The sequence below is a fragment of the Monodelphis domestica genome, chromosome 6, assembly GCF_027887165.1.
Source record: "Monodelphis domestica isolate mMonDom1 chromosome 6, mMonDom1.pri, whole genome shotgun sequence".
Classification (NCBI taxonomy): domain Eukaryota; kingdom Metazoa; phylum Chordata; class Mammalia; order Didelphimorphia; family Didelphidae; genus Monodelphis; species Monodelphis domestica.
In genome coordinates, this window is record NC_077232.1 from 45,081,881 (window position 1) to 45,105,416 (window position 23,536).

The 23,536-nt window shown below is 35.3% G+C and overlaps 1 protein-coding gene across 5 annotated transcripts in view; it reads left to right on the top strand.

Annotated features, from left to right (window-relative positions):
• Positions 1-23,536, top strand: part of IMMP1L (inner mitochondrial membrane peptidase subunit 1) — a 112,111-nt gene that overhangs the window by 16,242 nt on the left and 72,333 nt on the right. Inside the window, exon 1 of one of the 5 annotated variants that reach the window (XM_056801982.1) lies at positions 21,629-21,648. The exons of the other annotated variants lie outside the window; for them this stretch is intronic. The gene's annotated coding sequence lies outside the window, so the exon portion shown is untranslated. Of the gene's footprint in view, positions 1-21,628; positions 21,649-23,536 lie in introns of those variants that run through there. 5 annotated transcript variants of the gene reach the window in all.

Below are 23,536 nucleotides of genomic sequence, written 5' to 3' on the forward strand. Positions count from 1 at the left end.
TGAAGGTCATATTCTCAAATAATTAAATCTTGATCCTTTGCTGCAGCCCTTCCTAAATCCTGTTAGGACTGAGTGGGGTGGAAATTGTATTTTCCAAGACCTGGTTCTGTCATTCCAAGTATCTCTATTGTATCAATTCTAAAATCAATCATGACTCAAAGAAATTCCTGTTCTATGCTTAAGCATAGGTCAAAGCCCTTTCCATTGTTCTATGATTTGTTCTCTAACTAATCGATTTTGGAGAATCATATTATTTAATTTCCAATTAATTTTTGATTTGGCTCTCCATGTACCCTTACTGATCATTGTTTTTATTGCATTATGATCTGAATAGGTTGCATTTATTATTTCTGCTTTTACTTTGGCTTTTTCATATATCATGATTGAAACTCCTGCCTTCTTTCTATCAGTTGAACCCCAATAGGTCTTGCTCCAACCTTTAATTCTGACCTTGTGAGTTTCTACCCACCTCAGGTGTGTTTCTTGTAGACAGCATATTGTAGGATTTTGGATTCTAATCTACTCTTCTATTCGTTTACATTTTATGGGTGAGTTCATCCCATTCACTTTCAAAGTTATGATTGTGATTTCCCTAACATTTTTATATCCTCTCTTATTTGTGTCCTTTCCCCTGGAAGTATATGGTCAGTTTTGATGGATAGGTGATTCTTGGTTGAAGACCCAGTTCTCTTGCCTTTCTGAATATCATGTTCCAGGCCTTGCAGTCCTTAAGTGCAGAAGCTGCCAGGTTTTGTGTGATCCCGATTGGTGCTCGTTGGCATTTGAATTGTCTCTTTTTGGCTTCTAGTAGAATTTTCTCCTTAGCTTGAAAACTGTGGAATTTGGCAATTACATCCCTGGGAATTGTCTTTTGAGGATTTAGTGTAGAGGGTGTTGTATGTACTCTTTCAATGTCTATTTTTACCCCTTGTTCTAGAACATCAGGGCAGTTTTCTCGGATGATTTCTTGTAGTATGATGTCAAGATTTCTGTTTATTCCTGGCTTTTCAGGTAGACCAATGATTCTCAAATTATTTCATCTCAATCTGTTTTCCTGATCTGTCAGCTTGTCAGTGAGATATTTTATGTTTTCTTCTATTTTGTCAGTCTTTTGACTTTGCTTTATTAATTCTTGTTGTTTTGCAAGATCACTGTTTTCCAGTTGCCCAATTCTGGTCCTTAAAGGCCTAGTTTTCGGGTTATAATCTTTTGGTTTTCTGTTTTAATCTTTTGATTTTCCTTTTCATTTTTTTATCCTGCTTTTCGTGGCTTCCAACTGTTTCTCCAATTGGGAGTTCTTGTCCTTCAGACTGTTATTTTCTCTTTGAACTATTTCCCACTTTTCTTGCCAGAAGGCTTCCATCTTTTTGATAAGCAGCAATTTAAATTCTTCAAGAGTTTGTGGACAAGTTTCATTTTTTTTGGAAGGTTTTGGGTTTATTTGAATTTCCTCTTATATTTTTTCTGTTGCCTGGGTTTTTCCTCAGTAAAAATTTTCTAGGGTCTGCCTTTTTCTTGTTTTTTTTGTTTGTTTTTTTTTAGTGAGTTTGAGGCTCATGGGCACAATTTGCCATCGCTGTGGGTTTTTTTCCTTCCCTTTTAGTCAGAAATTCGAGTGAGATTGGCAGGCTCTCTGTGTATGGAGTTATGGAGCAAGGATTTTTGCCTGAGGCAAGATCTCGAATCTTAGCAGCTTCAGATATCCGCTGCTCTTCCCTGTGCCACCTTCCCAGGAGTGCCCACAGTCTGAGCTCCCCAGCCCGCCGGGGTTTCAGGTGTAGCTGCTCTCAGGGATAAGTCCTTGGTGGTCTTAGTCAGCTTCCAAGACCTAGAGGTGCCCATTGCTCACTCTAAAGGTGCCCCTCGCTCACTCACTGATTCTGGTGCAAGCTGGCTCTGATTCTGGTTTCATAGGTGGGGTGGGGGAAAGTAGATCAGCTCACGTTTGGGTGGGAGCTTTTTTACCCCTTTATAGTGTGGAAATGCTCAAATCCTACATACCTTCAATGATGTGCCCTACTGTAGAATCCCTTTGTTCTTATGGATTTGGTTTTTTTGGGTCTTTTGAGGTAGTCTAAATCAGTGGGTGCTGAGGAGAGGAAGCATCCGGCATCTAGACTGCCTCCATGCTTACCTGGAAGTCTGCTTATTTCTTTATCTTGCTTGCTTTTATCTTTTTATTTAGGTTTTCTCTTCCTTTTTTTTTATACATGCTTATTTAATAATCAAATAGATTTCTCCTTTCTCTCTTTCCCTTCAAGCTATTTAGTTTTTTAGTTCTGCTTTATATGATTTCTTTTAAGAATTACCTCATTTAAATAGTTTCTGTTATTGGCTAGAAGATCTTGCCACTAGCCCCATTTTTAGTGTTTTGCTTCATTTTTAGAAATAACAATTCCTGCAGGGAACAGAGAGAACATTCCCCCATCATCCTATGTTCCTTATTGTGCAGTTCATAATTGACCTTATTCTTCTTGGTCATTTTCTTCTTCATTTGTCTTTTCCATAGGCCCATGCCCTCTCATTCCTTTGGATGCTAATTTCCCTAAAGAACATTTGACTCCCCTTCTCCTGAGTCAAGATGAGTGGTCTCTGCTGCCATGAAATCCCAACATGTAATACTTATTGAAGACTCCCAACTCCCTCAGTAGAATATCTTCACCAATAAGAGCATTCATAAGTAATATCCCCTCTCACTTTTGAAACCAGGTTTGCCCTTTTCTTTCTCCCTTTGTCTTCTCATCCATTCTCCTCTGATTTTTCTTCCTAAGAGATCCCTGGTTTATTTTTTTTCTTCTTTTTATCTTTAACTTGAATAGAATAATATCACTTATTCTCCTCTATCCTCTTCCACTCTCCATTTTTTTGTGCCCCCCCTATTTTTCAGTTTCATAAAAACATTTTATCACCTCATAGACTGGGAGTTGTGAGTGTTAGTAAGTAATATAACCAGTGTATTTTTCTACTGTCACTTTTTAAAATTTATGTTTTCATTGTTTTTCCTATTAAACAATTAGCCTTTTAATGACTTCTACTTACTTTGTTGTTGTTGACCTTCATTGCTTTATTTTTTTTTACCCTTCTTGATTTTCTGTTTTCTAGAGGTTTTGAAAAGATAATAATCTCATCAGTTCTACTTTTCCAAGCATGTTTGGAATAATTCTTTATTATTGAGTATACATCTTTTGTTGGTTAAGTGATTTTCTGGGTAAGTCACCTTGGTCTTCATCTTAAGATCTATTGCTTTTCAGAATATAATCAACAAAACAATCATTAAAGCCCTGTCTTTGCTGATTTTGAATGGGTAAATGCTCACCCTGAATTTAATGGTTGGCTCTCACTAGCTGGTTTGATCTGGCTTCAGCATACCCTGGGCAATGACCATTTCTGTAGTTTTCAATTTGAGATTTCTTTTATAAGTTTACCAGTGGTCCTTTCTCCTTTCTCCTTGTTCTTTGGTTCTGATAGATCTGGGCAGTTTTCTTTTTGAAATACATTGTCCATTATTTCACTTGAGTGTTTAAAGTATTCTATTCTTAATTTTCTTCTTAGCCTGTTTTTTAGTTCAGGTGGTTTTGATGATGATAACATTTAAATTAGTGTTATAAGGTTTGCAAAGCACTTTACAAATGTTACTTCAGTTGGTCTTTACAACAACCCTGGAAAATAGGTGCTATTATCATCTCCATTTTACAGTGAAGGAAACTGAGTCAGAGGATAAGTGACTTGTCTTAGGACATATACTTCTAAATGTAAATATCTGAGACTGGATTTAAAACCAGGTCTTCCTGATTTTAGGTCCACTACTCTATTACAAAATAATTACAAAAAAAAAATTACAAAATAACAAAAAAAATTTCATTGTTTTGTCACTTTTTTTTAGTTGGTTCTAATAGCCCTTGGCCCTTTGAACTCAAACTGGGTATGAAGGGAGGAAAATGAAGCCAGAATGAGAGAGTTTAGCTTAAGGAATAGATTAAAAAGGTTGTAAATCACAATAAGGATTGAGTAGATTTATTGTGAGTGAAAGACTACAAAAGGTGATAGGATAGGTATTTATAGTTGGGGAGTTGTGTAATTGCCAGTGCAACTGACCAAGTACTACATTTAATTTAGGGATAAACCAAGAAATATCAATTTCACATTCAACCCAGTGTTTATATACTTACCCAACATGATAGGATGATTTGAGGAAAATGTCAAGCTCCTTATGGCTCTCAGACTAAGCTTTGCTTCTAAAGTTGCAACTATAAGCATTAACCAGCAAAATCTACCCCTCTGGAGAAGGAGCCCACTGTCTCCACTATTATTATCATCATTTGTCCAGCAACTGCCCAGTCTAGGAAGGTAAGCCAAGAGCCCTGGAAATAGCAGCATCCTACAAATCAGGGGTCAGCAAACTTTTGCCCAAAAGCCAAATCCTGCACATACATTTTGCATAGCTACTGAGTTAAGAATAGTTCAAATTTTTTAAAATATAGTTTTATTGTTTTTTAAAAAATTTAAATCATTGTTAACAGCTCATGGGCAGGACAAAATTAGGAAGCCTCCTTAGACTGACTCAGACATTACAGCCATTATCTGGGAAGCAACCCCAATAGAGATGGTGCTCACCAACTCCACTACAACATATACCAATTGCTGATCAGCTGTTATTGTAACAAGGGTCTTGGGAATAGTGCAATTGTCCTGCTCCCTCCTCCCCTCACCAGTCCATTCTTTAATGTATTCCTCGAGCCATCATCCAGAAAATTTATCCTTGGATAATTCAGAAATTAAATTAATTTATTAATATATTATATATATATATATAAAATAATAATAAATTTTAAAAATCAGAAAATTCAGCCTGATCCCTGCTTCTTTGAGTGGTAATAACCCTTCTTTCTCAGAGGCCTCAGATTCTGAATACCCAGAAAATTTCTCAGTGCTCAAGTTCCTGGCACATTGAAAGGGTTCAACATGATTAAGTGATAGAGTTTTATTTATGGAAATGACACTAAAACAAGATTACCATCTTCTTGGCTTCTGTGTGTGTGTTTTTCAGCTGAAACCTCTTTGTAATTCAAAGGTGAGAGACCATCTCACTTCTGTTTGAATACCCAGCATTTACCTCAGAGCTTTGCACATAGTAAGCACTTGGGGACATTGTTTTATTCATTCATTCATTCTCATGGAGTTATTTGCTCTATTTCTGTTTTTCAGGGAGTTTACTACTTGGATAAGGTTTTTAATTTTTGTTCTGAACTATTTATTCTTTTACTTTTTTTCAGTCAAATGCTCTAATTTCTTTTTTCTCTCTTCATTTCTTCCACCTATTTTTGGATAGGATAAGCAATTTTTTTTACCTTCTACTTTTATGTATTGTAGAATTATTCTCTTCTGAAGTAATCTCTTAGATTGCTATTAAATTATTTTCTTGCTTACTTCTGTCTCCAGTCTCCATCATTGGATCGAGACAAACTATGGCTAGATTTTTGCCTCCTTCCACAATTCTTTATAAGGTAATGTGACCCTGTTTGGTTCTTTCTCCTCTTGATTCTCCTGTTACTATTGTAGTCCTAGAAGAGGTGGCTAGGACCCAATTTCAACCTCTGTCTTAATGACTTGTAGGGACTCTTTTCTTGGTATTGATCTGTAATTGTGTTGGCCTCCATTCCTTGCTGTCTGCTTTACACAATTTCCAATTGGAAGTTGATTCTTTTCCCTGCTGTGACTTACAGGTTCCAATTAGATACTAGAGATGATACTAGTTTCAACACTTTCTGCCTCCCCAGATCCCCATGAGTTGAGCTTTTCTGTGGCTCCAAGTGCTCCAAAGTGGGCACTGCCTCACCATATATCTCTGCTCAGTGACCTGGGGGGTTGGTTCTGCCTCTCACTGCTATTCTGACAGACTAGCATTAAGCTCCCACTATCTTCATCTATCTCATCCCCCCAAATTTAGACTGGTTTCCCCCTCCCCTAGTGCATCCTTGTTCAAAAAGCTGACAAAGACCCTTTGAGGTCAGAATGGGTCCAGTCCCATCCTTCCCCAGAAAATCCCAACTCAACTGTACCCAAAGGAGTCAGGCCATTCAGGGCACCTTGCACTAGTTCTATCTAACTTGTCATGACATCTTGCAAAGTATATTCTGGCTTCCAGCTATCTTCTTTCAGTGTTTTAAAATGGGTACTTGAAATAGTTGTATCTTGAAATGTGTATCTTTAAAGGCTACATATTTTATACTTTTTACTCCCAACACACCAGAAGTTTAAAAATGTTTTCTAGTACATTATGCACATTGCTTCCAATTTGCTATTTAAAAACTAAAAAAGTAAATTGTGTATTTGTCAGTGTTTTATTGAAGCAATCTAAATTAGTTCATCTGAAAATAAGTTAATTACTGGCATATTAGGCTATGACTGCTGATCTTCTGCTTCAGTGAGTCCTAGAATATTGAAAACAGTACTACATTCCAGAATTTCATTCTATTATACATTTTGCCAATCATTTCTGAACTGGCTAAAAGACTGGTGACCCTCCTAATCTTGTACTTATCATCTGGAGCCCAATTCCCTACTCACTACTTTGTACTTATCAAGCAAACCTTTTCAGAATGTTTTCTAGGCTTCTTAAATTTTGCTTCCCTCACACTATTAATTCAAGGATTTCTGATTTCTTCTCAGTACAGATAATTCTTCCACCAACTATAACCTCTCTATCATTAGATAATCAAGGAGGCAGGTAGATGGAGAGGTAATGTGTTGTAATGGAAAGAAAACTAGATTTGGAGTTGGAAAATATTGAATTTTGAATTTCATCTCTGATACTAATGTGTGAGCTGGGGAAATCTTGAATTTTAGTTTCATCTCAAAAATGAAGTTAATATATGCATAGAACTTTCCCCTTGCTGTGTTGTTAGAGGATCAAATAAATGCATGTGAAGAACTCTGCAAACCAGAAATACATAGATTGCTCTGTGATTTTACTGATGTGGTTTCTTTTTCCAGTGATGTAGTTTGGGAGTCATCCATATCCTTTGAGCTTGTGTGCTTCTCATCTGTGTTCTCCCATAAATTTTCCACAGGAAGTCTATCCATGTCTTGAGGGCCTTTGCTAGTTCTCTTTACATTTAACTGATTCCAATAATGAAACTCAGCTCTTGCCACACAACTAACCAATTCTCTTTTTTAGTTCTCAGGTGGTTGGTAATGTGTTGTAGTCTACCTGTGTTTACTAAATGCTTCATTGTTGCCCTTTAGAATTCTTTGGACATTCTGATAAAATGTAAATTTTACTGATACAGAATAATCAAAACAAAATTGACATTAAAAATATGGACCTCTGAAAGAGAAGCTTGTGGTTATTACAAGCACAATGTGAATCTCAGCTCAATCTATCCTGTTCTCTTTTTTTTTTGTACCTGGTTCATTATCCATGCACTGTATCTCTTAAGTATTATTTATTAAAATTACGTTTTTCCCATTTAAGTATATGAATAAATATCACAGTCTAGAAAATAGGAGTTCTTTTTTTAGTTGTTTTTTCCAGTGGAGATACTTAGGTGGCAGTAGTTGTATTTCACTTAGGAATATCTGCAATTTTCTAATACTTGATAGAATCAGTATAGTGTGATCCACAAAGAGTATCTGGAAGATCTTAATGACTATTAGGAACTCTCTTTCATTTTCACTCTGTGCTATCTATATCCATAGTAGTGGCAAATGCCTTGGGCAAGACATCTCTGTGCTTTTTTGTCTTGATAGGAATGATCAGTCTTTGTTCAAAGTTATGTCCATTATTATCACTCAGAAGATCTTGAAGGGTTTTAATATATGCATGAGAAATACTTTTTAGGAGGAAGGACCTTTAAGATATCATTTTGTTCATTTGAAGCAAGTGCTCATTTATAGTTTAAAAATGGTAAGTGCTACAAAATCTTGTATTTCTTATACCTTTCAGATGAATGTGTGACTATAAAGATGTGAGATGCTGTAGAATGTGATTGAAAATCTCATCTTCATCAACAAAAATGCCCTCAATGCAATTGTAGATTATTTCCCTAAAAATTTTGAAGATATGGGAAAAACAGGCACATAATTATTATTTAGTCATTACTAATACTGGTAACAAGGCTTTAGCTTTATTTTTCCAATCCCATGCCATCCTTACTTGTTTGATATGGTAATCAATCACACATACCTTTAAAATTATATGCCTCCTTCATGAGCCTCCTAATGTATATACTTGGTTTATTTCATCTCTTCTTCCAATCTTTGTTTACACTAGTAACCTTTCAGCTCTTGTAAATCATTGATGTCTATGATGTCCAGGTTTAAAATGGGTGATTCCATTCTCATTGTGTAACAATTAAAATTGGTTGCCAATAAATGTAAGGGGGGAAATTGGTTTGACTAAATATGAGTTGATAAAGATAAAATTGTGGTTGCCATTTATAAAATAATCCTTAAGTCAAAATAGGTATTAGTACCTTTTAACAATTTAATATGATGTAAATATAGGAAAAGAAGAAAAATGTAGAAAAGAAGTAGAAAATACTGCCTAGCTAGCTACCCTATAATTTCTGTCTGAAGAAGTCCAGCTCGCCACCTGGCAAGGGCTCCCTCAAGTTCCTATCTCCACATGGAGTCGAGGTAGTCTCTTTAGCTAGAAGTCCCTGTGTCTGCAGCAAGGATTCCACCAATGCAAGCCTCTCCAGTGCAGCAGTCGCCAACAAGATCCTCCTCCAGGAGAGTCTCCTCTCTGTAGGGCTAAGGAATCAATCAATCTTCTTTTCAGCCTCGCCTTTTTTAACCCTTTTTCCAAGTCACTTTCTGTTGCTCCCCCACTTCACAGGAACCAATTACAGTTTCCAAATTTGCCTATCACTGCCCAAGGTGGGGCAGTGCTTGTGGCCTTTTAGGGGTGTGAAGTTTTTTTCCTAGTAAGTGACTTGTGAACTCCCTTACTTAGTATTAAGTAGGGGAACTTTAAGTTCTTGATTAATAAACTCAAAATAGACAAAGTGATAGTTAATTCTCTCCTCACATTGATTATGAAAAACTTTCTCATAAAAATCTTTACCAATATTTATCAATTTTTGTCTGCTTATTGACTTATTCCAATAAGCTAGGTGATATAGTGAATAGAATGCTGGGCTTGGAGTTTGAAAGATGCCATCTCAAATTCCCCCTAAAATATTTAGAAGTTGCATAATCCTGGAGAAGATACTTAATCTCTAGCCTCATCATCTTCTTCTGTAAAATGGTGATGATAACAATAGCACTAATTTTGTTACTGGGTGATTGTAAGGATCAAATAAAATAGCATTGGGCTTTGCAAACTTTAAAGTGTTATGTAAATCCTATTACGATTCCAAATTCATTGTTAAGTGTCTTCAGAATGATTTTGCTCAGTTAGATCCTCATCAGACTTTCTTTACACTTTTTTTCTTCCACCATTTTTCCTGTGTTTAATGAGGTGATCTATGTTTTTCTACTGTACCCCTCCATGTGATCTGCTTTAGGCTAGTTTTAGCTTTTACCTCCCATGTTCTCTGATTCACAAGGAGATCACATGGTGGTGGTGGATAGGAAAGTGTCTAGTTTTACTATGTTAACTTATAGAAACTGTTTTATATCAATGATAATAGTAGTAGTAGTAGATGTCAGTGTCTGTATTTAGATTCATTTACTATTTTTCATCATCAGTAGCATTTTCAAATTGATCATATTGGAGTTCCCTCAATTTCAAAATATATTTTTTAGAATTTTCATTCAAATTTGATATTGGTTTTTATCTTCAACAAATCAGTGGGTCATTATAATTATAAAGGTAGTTGCAAATGATTCTCATAAAACTTACCAATTGTGTCCTGTTAAAATATAATCAGTTTTATGTTTTTTTTATGTTACTTGGTGGCCATCATATCTAGAACCTTTCAAATCTCTTCTTGAAGAAATGTCAATTCATGACTCTTTGGTATCATTGCACTTGTATAGTCTATACATCTTTGAACTTCATTTTTAAATTACTTTTGAACCATGTTTCTTAATATAGTTTTTGATCAACTTTCCTTCTGCCTACCTTTGCATTGATGTCATTAAATATTAAAGATGTTGATTTCATTTGGTTGTTTTACTGAGAATTTTACTACTTCATCCATTGGCTCATAGGCTGCAATTATCTTCATGTTGATCTTTTTGTAAATGCTTATCTATGAATGAGTACTTCAGTACAGATGATCACATATCCTATGCAGTAATATTTCTTGTTGCCTTTAGTTATATAATAAAATAAAATCCACCAATTTTATTTGCCTTCACTGGGGAGAACCTATAAACCATCCTTTGATTTAGATGCAACTTCTGTTTCCTTTTTTTTCCTGTTTATAATAAGAATGTCAAGATTGATAACATTTCTTCTAGTGCAGGGATCCTTAACTTGGGGTCTATGAACTTGTTTCATTTTTAAAAATATTTTTATAACTATATTTCAAAATAATTGGCTTATTTTATAATTCTATGTATTTTTTATACATTAAAAAATACTATTCTGTGAGGAATGCCATAGTTTTTACCATACTGCTACAGTGGTTCAGGATACAAATTTTCAGAACCCATGTTTTAGTGGTATGTAGACATACTTATTGGACACTGGATGATGATCTTATATTTAGAACAGCAGTGGCTAAGTTAATGTTTATAGACTGTAAAGTCTATATAATGAACTGGGAAAATTTTTTTATAACAAAATTCTCTGACAGGTCTAATTCCCCAAATATATAAGGAACTAAGTCAAATTTATAAGAAATCAAACCATTCCCCAACTGACAAATGGTCAAGGGATATGAAGAGGCAGTTTTCAGGTGAAGAAATCAAAACTATTAATAATCACATGAAAAAGTTCTAAAGAGAAATTCAAATCAAAACAGCTCTGAAGTACTATCTCACACCTACCAGATTGGCCAGTATGAAAGTAAACGAAAATAGTAAATGTTGGAGGAGTTGTGGCAAAATTGGGACACTAATGCATTACTGATGGAGTTGTGAATTGATCTAACCATTCTGAAAGGCAATTTGGAACTATGCACAAAGGGCTTTAAAGGACTGTATAAGACTGTATACTTTGATTTAGCAATATCACTGCTGGGTTTGTACCCCAAAGAGATAATGAAGAAAAAAAAAACTTGTACAAAAATATTCATAGCTGCACTCTTTGTGGTGGTAAAAAATTGGAAAATGAGGGGATGCCCTTCAATTGGGGCAAATTGTGGTATCTGATGGTGATAGAATACTATTGTGCTGAAAGGAATAATGAATTGGAGGAATTCCATGTGAACTGGAATGACCTCCAGGAAATGATGCAGAGTGAAAGGTTATGCACAGAGACTGATACATTATGGCACAATTGAACATAATGGACTTCTTTACTAGCAGTAATGCAATGATCCAGGACAATTCTGAGGGACTTATGAGAAATAACACTATCCACATTCAGAGAAAGAAGTGTGGGAGCAGATATGCAGAAGAAAAACATGATTTATCACTTTATAGGGATATATGATTTGGGGTTTTGGCTTTAAAAGATTACTCTTATTACAAAAAAAGAATAATATGGAAATAGGATGAGAATGATAATACATGTATAACCTAGTAGAATTGCTTGTCAGTTCCAAGAGCAGGGAGGGAGAGAGCATGAATCATGTAACCATCAAAAAAATACTTTAAAACAAATAAATAAATAAATATTTTTAAAAATAAGTCTATGTAATGCTTTGTTTTCTCTATTCACTTTTCTGTTACTGTTCCTGGAAAAGAAGATTGTGTAGGACTGAAGACTATTTGGCATTTTTCTTGATTTCAGTGGTTTCCTTAGTTCATTCATCACCAGTTAGCCATCAAAAGCCTCAGACACTCTTTCTCTTTAGAAAAAAAAACAACACCCTGGGTGGCAACTAGGTGGCTTAGTGGATTGAAAGCCAGGCCCAGAGATGGGAGGTCCTGTGTTCAAATTTGGCCTCAAACACTTCCTAAGTATGTGACCTCAAGCAAGTCACTTAACCCCCATTGCCTTGTCCTTACCATTCTTCTGCCTTAGAATCAACACACAGTATTGATTTTAAGGAGGAAGGTAAGAGTTTTTAAACATTTTTTAAAATTTCACTCTGGGGGCAGCTAGGTTATTCAGTGGATAAAGAGAGTTAGACCTGGTGTTGGGAGGGTCAAATTTGACCTCAGGTACTCAGATACTCTTTGACTGTGGGCAAGCCACTTAACTCCAACTGTATAGTTCTTACTGCTTTTCTGCCTTGAAACCAATATGCAGAATTGATTCTAAGATGAAATATAAAGGTTTTGAAAAGAAAACTCCTTGGCACCTAAGTGGAGGATAGACTTGAATAGGCAGAAACTTGAGTCAGGGAAACTAGAGAGAAAAAAAAAAAGTTGATGTGTACTTGAACTAGGGTTGTGGCAATATGTGTGGAGAGAAGAGATCCTACAGAAGAGATGTTGTAAAAATAGAAGTGATAAAATGTGTAAACAAATTAGTTATGTGTGAGTGAGGAGCTGGGGAAACATCAAGGTTAAGGTAACTAGGAAGATTCCTCAACAGGAATAGGACATTTTAGAAGAGATGGGGTTTTGTAGAGGAGTCTAAAACATTGCATTTGATTGTGGTTTCTTTTGAGTCTGGCTTTCAAAGTGTCTAATATCCTCCCACACTGTGTAATTCACAGTTCAGCAGGTTTAGTCTCTGTCTCAACTGCCTTTGGGTGATTGGAATTAGTGCTTTGCCCTTTCCCTGAGACTTAGTGGAGTGCTACATACCCCATCTTCTCAGTGTCATCTCCCCTCCCAGTGCCCTGTCTCTCAGTTCTCTGACCTGATGCTGGCAGTTTAGAGGCATTTTCCCTGGCATCACTAATTTAGAGCTTTGCAGCATTGGTGCTTTTTGGTTTCAGCCTTTGGCTCTTGAAGAGCTGTGACCAACCTGATTGTTGAGCCCCAAGTGGACTTATGCAGTTGGGAGCCAGAGTTTCCACAGCACTGAAAAAGAGGGAATAGGGACTGAGGCATAGGGGTAGGTTTTGATGTTAGCCTGGGTTGCTTGGTCTGCTAGAACAGCCTTGCTGCCGGTAGCCTGGGAAGTGGGAGGAGGGTTACTGAGTGAGCACAGGGTCAGTGAATATCAGTTCTTGGGTTTTGGGGTTTCTTTTTTTTAACCTTCTTTTGGATTTTGAGTGTCTTAGAGATGTTTATCTTGGAGACAGTTGAAGTGTGATAGATAGGAGAATGAATGACGCTCAGAAACCTAGAGAAAAGAGTATTAAGGAGATTGGTGATCAACAATGTCAAAGGTTGGAGAGAGGTCCAGGAGAATAAGAATGGAAAGAAAAAGGCTACTGGATTTTGCAATAAATGGGAGTAAAGGAGAAATATGGTGGGAGTAATTAAGGTTGGAGTTTGACAGTATGTGGTGGGTGATAAGACAAGGAAGCAAAGGATTTTAAGAGAAAATAGTATAGAGTTTAACTGAATTACAAGGGAGAGAGATGTAACAGGTGCAATAGTAATAAATCTGATTTGAATTTGTGTAGAAGAGAGATTATTTAATGAAAGGGCTATTAAAAGGGAGCAATAAGTATTTGATTCCCCCACAAGATAATGGATATGGGTATCTGAAATTAAGCATAGCCAATACTGAATGTGCAAAGAGTAGTGAAGGGAAATGTCAGGAAGGAGACCCTGAAGACTAGAAGATGAAAGGTATGAGAAAGGAAGATGAAAGGAGGAAGTATATTCTGGAGCAGGCATTTGAGGCTACCATAAAGAACTTTGTTAGATATATAACTGAAAAAAAAGAGGGAGGAACTGGCAGATTGGCAGCAAAGAGGACAGCCTATCCCACAAAGAGTGTGATTCCAGTTGCTTGGGGTTATGGGGGAGTGGGGTGGGGTGGGATGGAATCAAGTTCCTTGGGACTGTGGGAATAGTGCCAGAGCCAAGGACCTTTCAGGAACCTGGCAGTGGTTGAGTTCTAATACAATCTGAGGGGGCTGTAAAATATGAGTTTGGGGAACAAATGTATGCAAGTCATGAGGTAGAAACCACCCCCTCCCTTATATCAGCACTCTAAAGTGACTTAAATTATATTACTCTGGTTAAAAATAATTTATTTATAGCCCATATTCTCTAGTGTGAAGAATTATAAAGAAATAGTCTCAACATATTTCATAGATTCCCAAGGAAAGAATTATAGGAAGATAAGGAAAAGAGTTGTGTGATATGAGATGGTATGAATGTTTTGTGACCTGTGTCTTTGAAGGTGTGTGCACATAGAATTGATTACAAATCTGTAAAGATATTAATAATGTTAGTCTTTGAGAGAAAGCTGATGGTCCTTGGACAAAGTCTGTCACTGATTGATCTTGTACTTGAATTTCCAGCTCAATATCATTAGCCATAGTCTAATCTCTGTTGCCATCGCCTTTGAGAACATATATTATCATCATTTATATAGCACTCTAAAGTTTGCAAAGTGCTTTTACTTATATTACCTCACTTGGTCTTATTATTATTCCCATTTTACAGATGAGGAAACTGAAGCTCAGGGAAATAAAGTAACTTGCCCAGAGTCACATAGATAAGTATCTAGACTTCAAGTCTACAGCTGCATCTACAATGCTAAGTTGAACTAATGTAAGAATCAGCCCATTCCCTTATATATTAAACTAATCACTTATTGCTTCTAAGTTAATTTTTTCTACTATGGAAATAATATTTTTACTCATTTATTTTTGAAAATTTTTTTTGTGTGAAAATAGCTAAGTTGTTTTAGACTTTCAGTGATACAAGAAACTTTCCAGATCAAGTCACTGAGAAGTTGCTGTTTTGCACTAGTTCTCAATGCTGATGATTATGGGTCCTGACCAAAAAGAAAATTACATGGTTGGAAAAACTTACACTGAGGATTCAAATCTTCCCAGTGCTTCTTCCTTGTGATCTTATTGGTTTCCTCATTGCCAAGAAGGAGGATGTTGAACTGAAAGTCAATAAATATTTATTTATTTATTTTCAATAAATATTTCTTAAGCACATACTGTTAGTGTTAGGCGCCAGGTACTGTGCTAAGTCCTGCAGGTACAAATTCAAAGAATGAGTCAATTCATTATTTTTTAATGTTTAAATATGATTACTTAAAATTTTTGAAATTGATGAACATAAAAAAGAACATTTTAATATATAAAACTGAAAGGATCATTTCTGAAAACCCTCACCTTTAAAAATATAATTCATCATGTTATTTTCAAAACTGCCCTTTAATTTGGAAGTGTCCCCAAAGTTGTTTAATCGCATATACACAAACCCAGTGATACCACTACTTTGCTGGCACTGCATTGAGAATAGAAAAGTACTCATTTATCTGAAAAGGTCTTTTTGTGGCAGTAAAGAAGTAGAAACTAAAGAAGTTCCTATGAATTGAAGGATGGCTGAACAAAATAAGGTATATGAATATAATAGGATATTATTGTGGCATAAGAAATGATGAAAGGGATGGTTTCAGAGGCACCTTAGGAGACTTGTTTGAAATAATGTAGAATGAAGTGAGCAGAACCTAAGGAACAGTTTATACTATAATAATAATGTAAAGAAAAACAACTTTGCAGTACTTAAGAACTTTGATTAATGTAGTAATTAAATGATTTTAAAATTTTATTTTATTTTCAGTTAACAAAATGCTTATCTTATCCCTCCTCTTTCTTTCCCTCACCCTACTCCATACTCCCTAAAGAGAATAAGAGAAGAAAAAATCCTCATAGCAGATATGTATCAAGACAAATTTCCTCATTGACCATGTTTGAAAAATATGTCTAAAACTGCACTATCACTTCTTCCAATAGGTGAATAATATGCTTCATCAGATGTCCTGAGGACTGTGAATTTTAGATTTACTCCACCGTGCTAAATTTTTAGAAGTCTAGAAGCCAGGAATGTATACGCCCCCCCACTTAACAATTAACCGTAGAGGAGGATGGCCTGTGACTGAAATGTACTAGCAAATGACAAATCAGAAACAACTGACTGATCCCCCTGGGCTGTCCTAAGCCAAGCTTAAGCTACCATTAGTACATGTGAGATGCAGGAAGTGATGTAAAGAACTGCCTATATATTTTGCGTGACTTCCTGTGATCACTCTCTTGGCAGTGTTGGGAGCTCTCAGCATCATTGGGAGCTCTGGGTGGCTTTTTGGTGTGCTTGCGGCTTTTGGCTCTATAGCGTGGTTTAGGTGAGGTATCTTCCCTGAGTGACCTTGGTGAGTGGTAAGGCTGATTCCTCCTTTCTTTAACCTCCTGAAAAGCACCACCCTCCTAAGAGGCCCCTCATATCAGAGGAGGCCACCTCATTGCTGGAAGCCGAGCTAGATTTAATCTTCTGAGAAGGCCCTTTGGCTGAGGCCTCTGAACTTTCCTTGGCTTAGGCTAGGCCAGAGAAATCTCATACCCTTTCCTCTCTCTCTTCTTAATTTCTTCATACTATTGTAATTAAACCACCATAAAAATCCCAAACTGACTTGAATATTTCATTGGGATTGAATTTTGATCCCTGGCGACCACTAATATAATATAATCGGACAACAACCCTAATTTTACCCTTAACAGTCATCATGGCTAATCATTATATTGGTCAGAGTTCTTAAGTCATTCAAACTTGTTATTATAATGTTCTTATTATTAAATGATTGGTTTTCATGATTCTGTTTACTTCATTCTATACTTGCTCTGAAACAGTTCTGTTCATAATTTCTTAAAGCACAAGAGTATTTGATTATATTCATGTGGATAGAGTAACAGACCAGAAATCAGAAAGACCTGAATTCAAATTCAGTTGCAGACATTGACATGCTATGTGACCTTGGACAAATCACTTCACCTTATTTGCTTCAGTTTCCTCATCTATAAAATGAGCTAAAGAAGGGAATGACAAACCACTCCAGTATCTGCCAAGAAAAACCCAGATGAGGTCATTAAGAGTTGGAAATGACTGAAGTGCCTTAACAACAACAAACATTCAGGTACAATAATTTGTTCAGCTGTTTCCCAGTTAAAGGTTGACCCACTTTGTTCCAGTTCTTTGTCACTACAAAAAAGGTGCTATCAATATTCTTATACATTTGCATACTTTTCCACTTTCTTTGAACCCTCTGGGATTTAACAGTTAATTTAGTCTCTAGTAATAGAAATATTATACTTTTTTGAGGTTTATTAAGATTATTAGAAATCAAGGATACAAAATAATAAACCACGTGCCCATGGCTGATTAGCCAAATTCAGATACGTCTCCCTCTGTGATCGTATTGGGAAACCAGTTTCCCCAAAATGATCATGGAAACATAATCAACTTAAAGATTGCAATAATTTGTGGGTCAAAGGAAAAGAGAACAAAACCAATGATTGCTATGTGTATTGACAAAAAGCCAGTTATGGGGAAGTCCCCTTTGGCATAAGAGTATGCATACAAGTAAATGTTCAGTCAACCACACCCAAAGTTCACTCTTGATCTTCTCGTGTACAGCTTGTGGTCCGTGGAGGCATCTTAATGGTGTCTTCTCCAAAGAATTCAGTTTCTGGATTCAGAGAGGTAGCATGTTTCTTAATCTAAAGTACTCTCAAGGAATTTAAATGTTGCAATTTAAAATAATAATAATTTTTACATTTTTACATACCCCCTTGAAGAGGGTGATTGCAAAACACAGGGATCACTTAGGGATGCATGGCTGAGTTATGAGGTTTATGAATCAATTTGCAAGAGAAATAAAAAACATTAGAAAAATCCAAGTAAAAAAAGATAATTTCTGGATGAAATATAGACTATCAAAGTCTTATATGTAAAAATAACAAGTAAAGGAAAAATAAATCTATAACAGGTCCTTGAATCAGAGCCCAATTAAAATGATATAATCAATTAAGCATTTACCCAGTCAGTAGCCAGAACTACAGAAAGTTGCCACATTATGAAAGACAGAAAAGAGACTAGATTATAGGAGCCAGGTAGGAGCCAAATTAGGGATACTCATCTATAAGTATTTTCACAAGAGTGTGGATACAAGGAAGGCCTACGTCTTAACATATGTTAAGCGTCGCCACCTCAACTCTTCACATTAGGTTCAAGTTCTTTGTATTGGCTTAGAATTTTCATCAACCCCATTGGGATTGGTTGGTCTCTTTGACCTTGTGCTTGCTTGGCCCTGTGCAGGTTAACTGTGCTTCTTTGGCCCTGGGCAATGGCTCTTTTTGTATTATCTTGTCCTGGAATCAGACAGAATCATTAAGCAAAATTCTATATTTCTTTTTAAACAATCAGTGGCATCATTTTTACAGTCTCAAGCTTTGGGGGCATGCATTGACATTATGGCAAATGTATTTTAAACTTATATTACTGCAAATAAATAAAGTTTAAAAAATCTTAATACTGGTGACATGTGCTTCAAATATAAAAAAGGAGAGAAAAAATAAAAAACTGAAATAGTATATATTGCACATGCAGGAAAAATATAATAATAAAAGAATTTTAAAATTCAAAAATATAGCTTATAATCATTGACACACTGTGGCAGCTAAGGAAATATAGAATACAAGATTTCTCACCAAAAATGAGATCCATTTCCTCTTCATATCTGGTTATGATCCACTGTGAGTATAAGCAAATGAATTTTACAAGGTAACAGTTTTTTTAATAAAGGACAGTAGTACAAATATGTAGATATCAATATCCCCAAAATTCTAAATAGCCCAAGTAATTACAATAGAAAACAAAAACCACTATCATTTTTTACATGAGTCTGCTGAATGACATTTAAAGAAAATGAATACTTGTCACAAATTTTTCAGGTGTAGCAATATTTCAACCTTGGCAAACATATTTTTAAACAAAGTAAAAAATGTGGGTCTAGAACATCATCAAGAAATCTAGATTTCATTAAAAAATGTGGAAGAGGAGTCTAGGAAAAACCCAAAACTCTGTACTGTTGATGTTGGGTAAAGTGAGCTGAAGAGTATAAATGAGAGATTCTCTTCTTTGGGGAGTCATCCAGAGGGGTACAATGCCCTGGGATTAACTTCTTAGCTCCTTTGGTATGACACTGTGATGTCTCATCCATTCACATTTTTATAAATGCGGGAGGTGGGGATTTTAATTGTATTGCACTTCAGCTACTAAAATGGACCTTATCTCATATTAGAAACAGGGAAAATGACCAGAGTTGTTGGGAAAAAATATAAAAAACATGTCTAAAAGATCCCTTAAAATAAATTTGAGATATTTAGCTCATTAAATTTTTCAAAGATTGTTATACAATTGTAACCAGTTTTGATGAAGTCCATCCATCCTTTAGGTGACAATTTACAAATTCAAAATAGAAAAAAGGCTGTTTTTTTAAATTAGGGCTTATTAAATAATATTTATTCAGTATAGTTATAGGGGAAAAGCAACAGAATATAACAGTAGTTAAAACCCAGTACATTAAAATGATTCAGTGTAACAGAATAGTATTGAATACATTAATATATGAACTTAAAACTAACAAAATTAAATTTTAAAACAATCAGCAAAATGCAATAAATACAGAGATTTTTATAAAACATTGGAATCCGAAAAGTCTTAAAAATATAACCTCCAGTCCCTTTAAAGTTCATTGTTGTTGTTGTTGTTGTTGTTGTTGTTGTTTTTTAGTTAATTATCCATTTAGATACCTATTGTCAGAAGGCAGAAGATTGGTAAGGGGTAGGCAATGGGGGTCAAGTGACTTGCCCAGGGCCACACAACTAGGAAGTGTCTGAGGCCAGATTTTAACCCAGGGCCTTCCATCTCTAGGCCTGGCTCTCAATCCACTGAGCCACTGAGCTGCTCCCTCATAGTGAGGGTGGGTTTTTGGAATCTCAAATTGACCAAAGAGTTGAAGGGAGCTGAATTTTCCCCCTGATCCTAGGTGAGATAAAAGAATCAGTGCAGTCAAAAAATATTTTTTGAAATAAGCCATGCTTGTAATCAAATTCCTGTTTGGAAAAGTCTCTTCCTTCTCGTCTTTCTCCCCCAGCCCCCGTGGTCCCCTGCCCCCTGCCATGTGGAGGCTATTTGTAGCCTAAGGAAAGGACATCCCCTGTTTTTACCAGCTGGTATTTGATTCCGAAGACATAAGAGCAGCTACCAGCAGCTTGGGTCCTGGGGCTGGATTGGGGTGATCTGGCTCAGAGGCCAGAGTTGCTGGCCCTGTTGGGGCTGGGGCTGGGGCCGTGGCTGTGGCTGGGAGAGTGATCTGGGTCAAGCAGGTCCAGATTGCAGGAGTGCAGAAGCAGGCAAGCAGGCAACAGGAGCGAGTTGAGTCAAGAGGCTTTGCTGAAAAGCCTTGGAGAAACATGGCTTAGAAGGATATTTATCTAGGCTATGTTTAAAAAAAAAAATTGAGAAGTTCTCATCCAAACTAGTGGTTGCCAAAACTGTAACAGTTAATTTAGTCTCTAGTAATAGAAATATTATATTTTTTGAGGTTTATTAATATTATTAGAAATCAAGGATAAACTACGTGCACATGGCTGATTAGCCAAATTCATAACCCTTGCACTTAGTTTACTCACTACATCATTGCAATCTCCTAATAGAGAGGAAGAGAGCTCTTGGTAGGCTGAGAGCCCGTTAAATACTAATTGTAATCTTGCCCAGGTGGAGACTCAGGTGAGATTATAGGGAATTCTGGGAAGTACCAAGGACTTCTGGGGATTGAAGTCTGGGGTTCAAATCTCCATTTTGACAGGGATATAGGATTAGTAGTAGTAGTATTGGGATGTACAATTTAATAACTTTTTGACAATAGCTCTAAATTTCAAATATATATGCTTGTGTGTGCTCATATAAATACCTATGAACACACATATATGCACATGTGTATCTTTTTGTTTCAATTTATTATACATAATAATTTTATTTAATAGGTTTAAATTATTATATGTAACTTTTTGGCAGTAGTTCCCAATTGCTTTCTAGAATTGCTGGATCACTTTATAGTGTCTTTAATGTGCTTGTTTTCGTGCAGACCCTCTAAAGTTTGCCATTATCTTTTTGGTTATCTTTACCAATCTGATAAGTGGGAGGTGGAACTTCAGTGCTACATAAATTTATATTTCTCTAATTATTTGTAATTTGATATTTTTTATGGAGATATTGATACCTTAGAAATCTTCCCTTGAGAACTCCCTGTATTATCAATGGGAAATAGCTCTTTTTATAACTTTCAATCACTTTCTTCTCTATCTTGGAAATGAGAGTAAACTTGCAGCAGAAAATGTTTTTCCTAATTATATCTTTCCCTTTTAATTTTAACTGCATTAGCTTTGTTTGTGGAAAAAATTTTAATTTTATGTATAATCAAATTATTCAGTTTTTCTTCTATAATTTTTGCAGTCTATTATCTGGGAATGAACTCTTCCTCTATCTACATATCTAAGAAGTACTTTCTTCCATGCTCTTCTAACATATTTATGATGTCATCCTTTGTCTATGTCATGTATCCATTTGGGGCTTATCTTGTTAAATTGTGTGAGAGTTTAGTTTACTCAGTTTTGATTGTTCTGGTCATTTTCCAGTTTTCCAAGCAGCTTTTGTCAGATAGTGAGTTCTTATTCCAATATCTGAATTCTTGGGGTTTATCAAACAAATAGGACTAGACTGTCATGTTCATTTTCTTCTATATTTTGTGTACCTAATTTATTTCACTGATCAACTACTTTATTTCTTAACCAAGACCAAATTGTTTTGATGATTACTGCTTTGTAGTGTAGTTTGAGAATATGATACTGTTAGTTCCCATTCCTTTCTACTCTTTCCACTATTTCCCTTTATATTCTTTTCCTTTTGTTCCATAAGATAATTTCCCCCCTTGCTTTATGAAGTAATCTTATGGCAGTTTGAGTAGAATTCCATTGAATAAGTAAATTAATTCAGGTAGTATTGTAGTTTTATTATATTGGTTTGGCCTAACCATTAAATACCAACCACAATTTCAGAGTACCAATGATGAAGCATATTACCTACCTCTTGACAGAAATGAATTTAGAATACAGAATATTCAACATACATTTTTGGACATGATTTATGTAGAAATTTGTTTTATGTGATTATATGTTTTTGTTATGAGTTTTGCTTTTCCTTATTTATTTATTCATTCATTCTTAAATTGGGGTTGAGAACAGAGGGATCTGGATTTAATCTTTCCCAAACAAAAATTGAGAAGCAAACAGAAAATAAGGGCAGGAGGAATTACAGATAAGTAGGACAATTTTGAAAATTACTTGTTGAATTTATTATATTCTCAAAAATAAAGTAAGCTTTACATAATTAACACTTGTAGATTTACATATAATACTCTTGCTTTGTTTTAAGCCCTATAGGAAATGCTCATTTTACTTAATGTTTTTTTAAGTTCAAAATTTTTTTAAAGAAAGCAATTTTGCTTGTCTTTTTGGACTTCATTTCGATGCTGTGTACTTATAAAAATTCTTCAATTATCTTTTTTTCTTTTTGCCTTTTCTTTTTGCAAAACTTGCTTTTCCCTACCTCATCCTTCACCCTCTTCTTAAAAAATAAAAACCCTTTCTTGTAATTATAATAGTTGTGTAAAATAAATGTAATCCATTTTCCATCTCCAAAAATGTATTTTTAGTTTTGTACCTTGAATCCATTACATCCCCTTTCAAGTGAGGCTGGCATACTTTCTCGTTACTCTTCTGGAGGCCTAGTTTTCATTTTATATATCAGAGTATATCATGTCTTTCAAAAGTTGTTTTTCTTTTCAATATTATAGTTACTATACAACTTATTCTCCCATCTCCGTTCACTTTGTATAAGGTTTATACATATCTCTTTAGGTTTCTCTGAAACCATCCTATTCATAATTTCTTACACATAGCATTCAAATATAACTGTTGTTCAGTTCTGTCTGTCTCTTTGTAATCCTATTTGGGAATTTCTCAGCAAAGATATTAGAGTGTGTTGCTATTTCCTTCTTGAGACCATTTTATAAATGAGGAAAAAGAGGTAAATAAGGCTAAGTGAATTGCCCAAGGTCACACAGATAAGTGTCAAATTTTTGATTTCAGACTTTCCATTATTTTTATATTTTTGCAATTGTATTCTCACTCTTGCTTTTGTATTCTATCTGGTATAATATTTTGATTTAGTTGAAGTAGATGAAGAAAATCCAACTTCATAGTTATGTGATTGGAAAAAGAAGTAATTTAATGGGCAAATAATATCTTAATATTATTATAAAAATAGTTTTGACCTTGTTGGCTTTCAGAGAAGAGGAATCCCTAAATGATAGGGTGATAAATAACAATGTCTATCAAGGAAAGCAATGAAGTTATAAACCTGGGAAACTATTACATGGTGATTGGATTTGCCTTTTGGAGGCATTTGAAAATATAACACCATGTCTTCATTATGTTACTTTAATTGGCAGTTAATAACAGTAAGACCATGTTCTCTGTAGATGTCATCT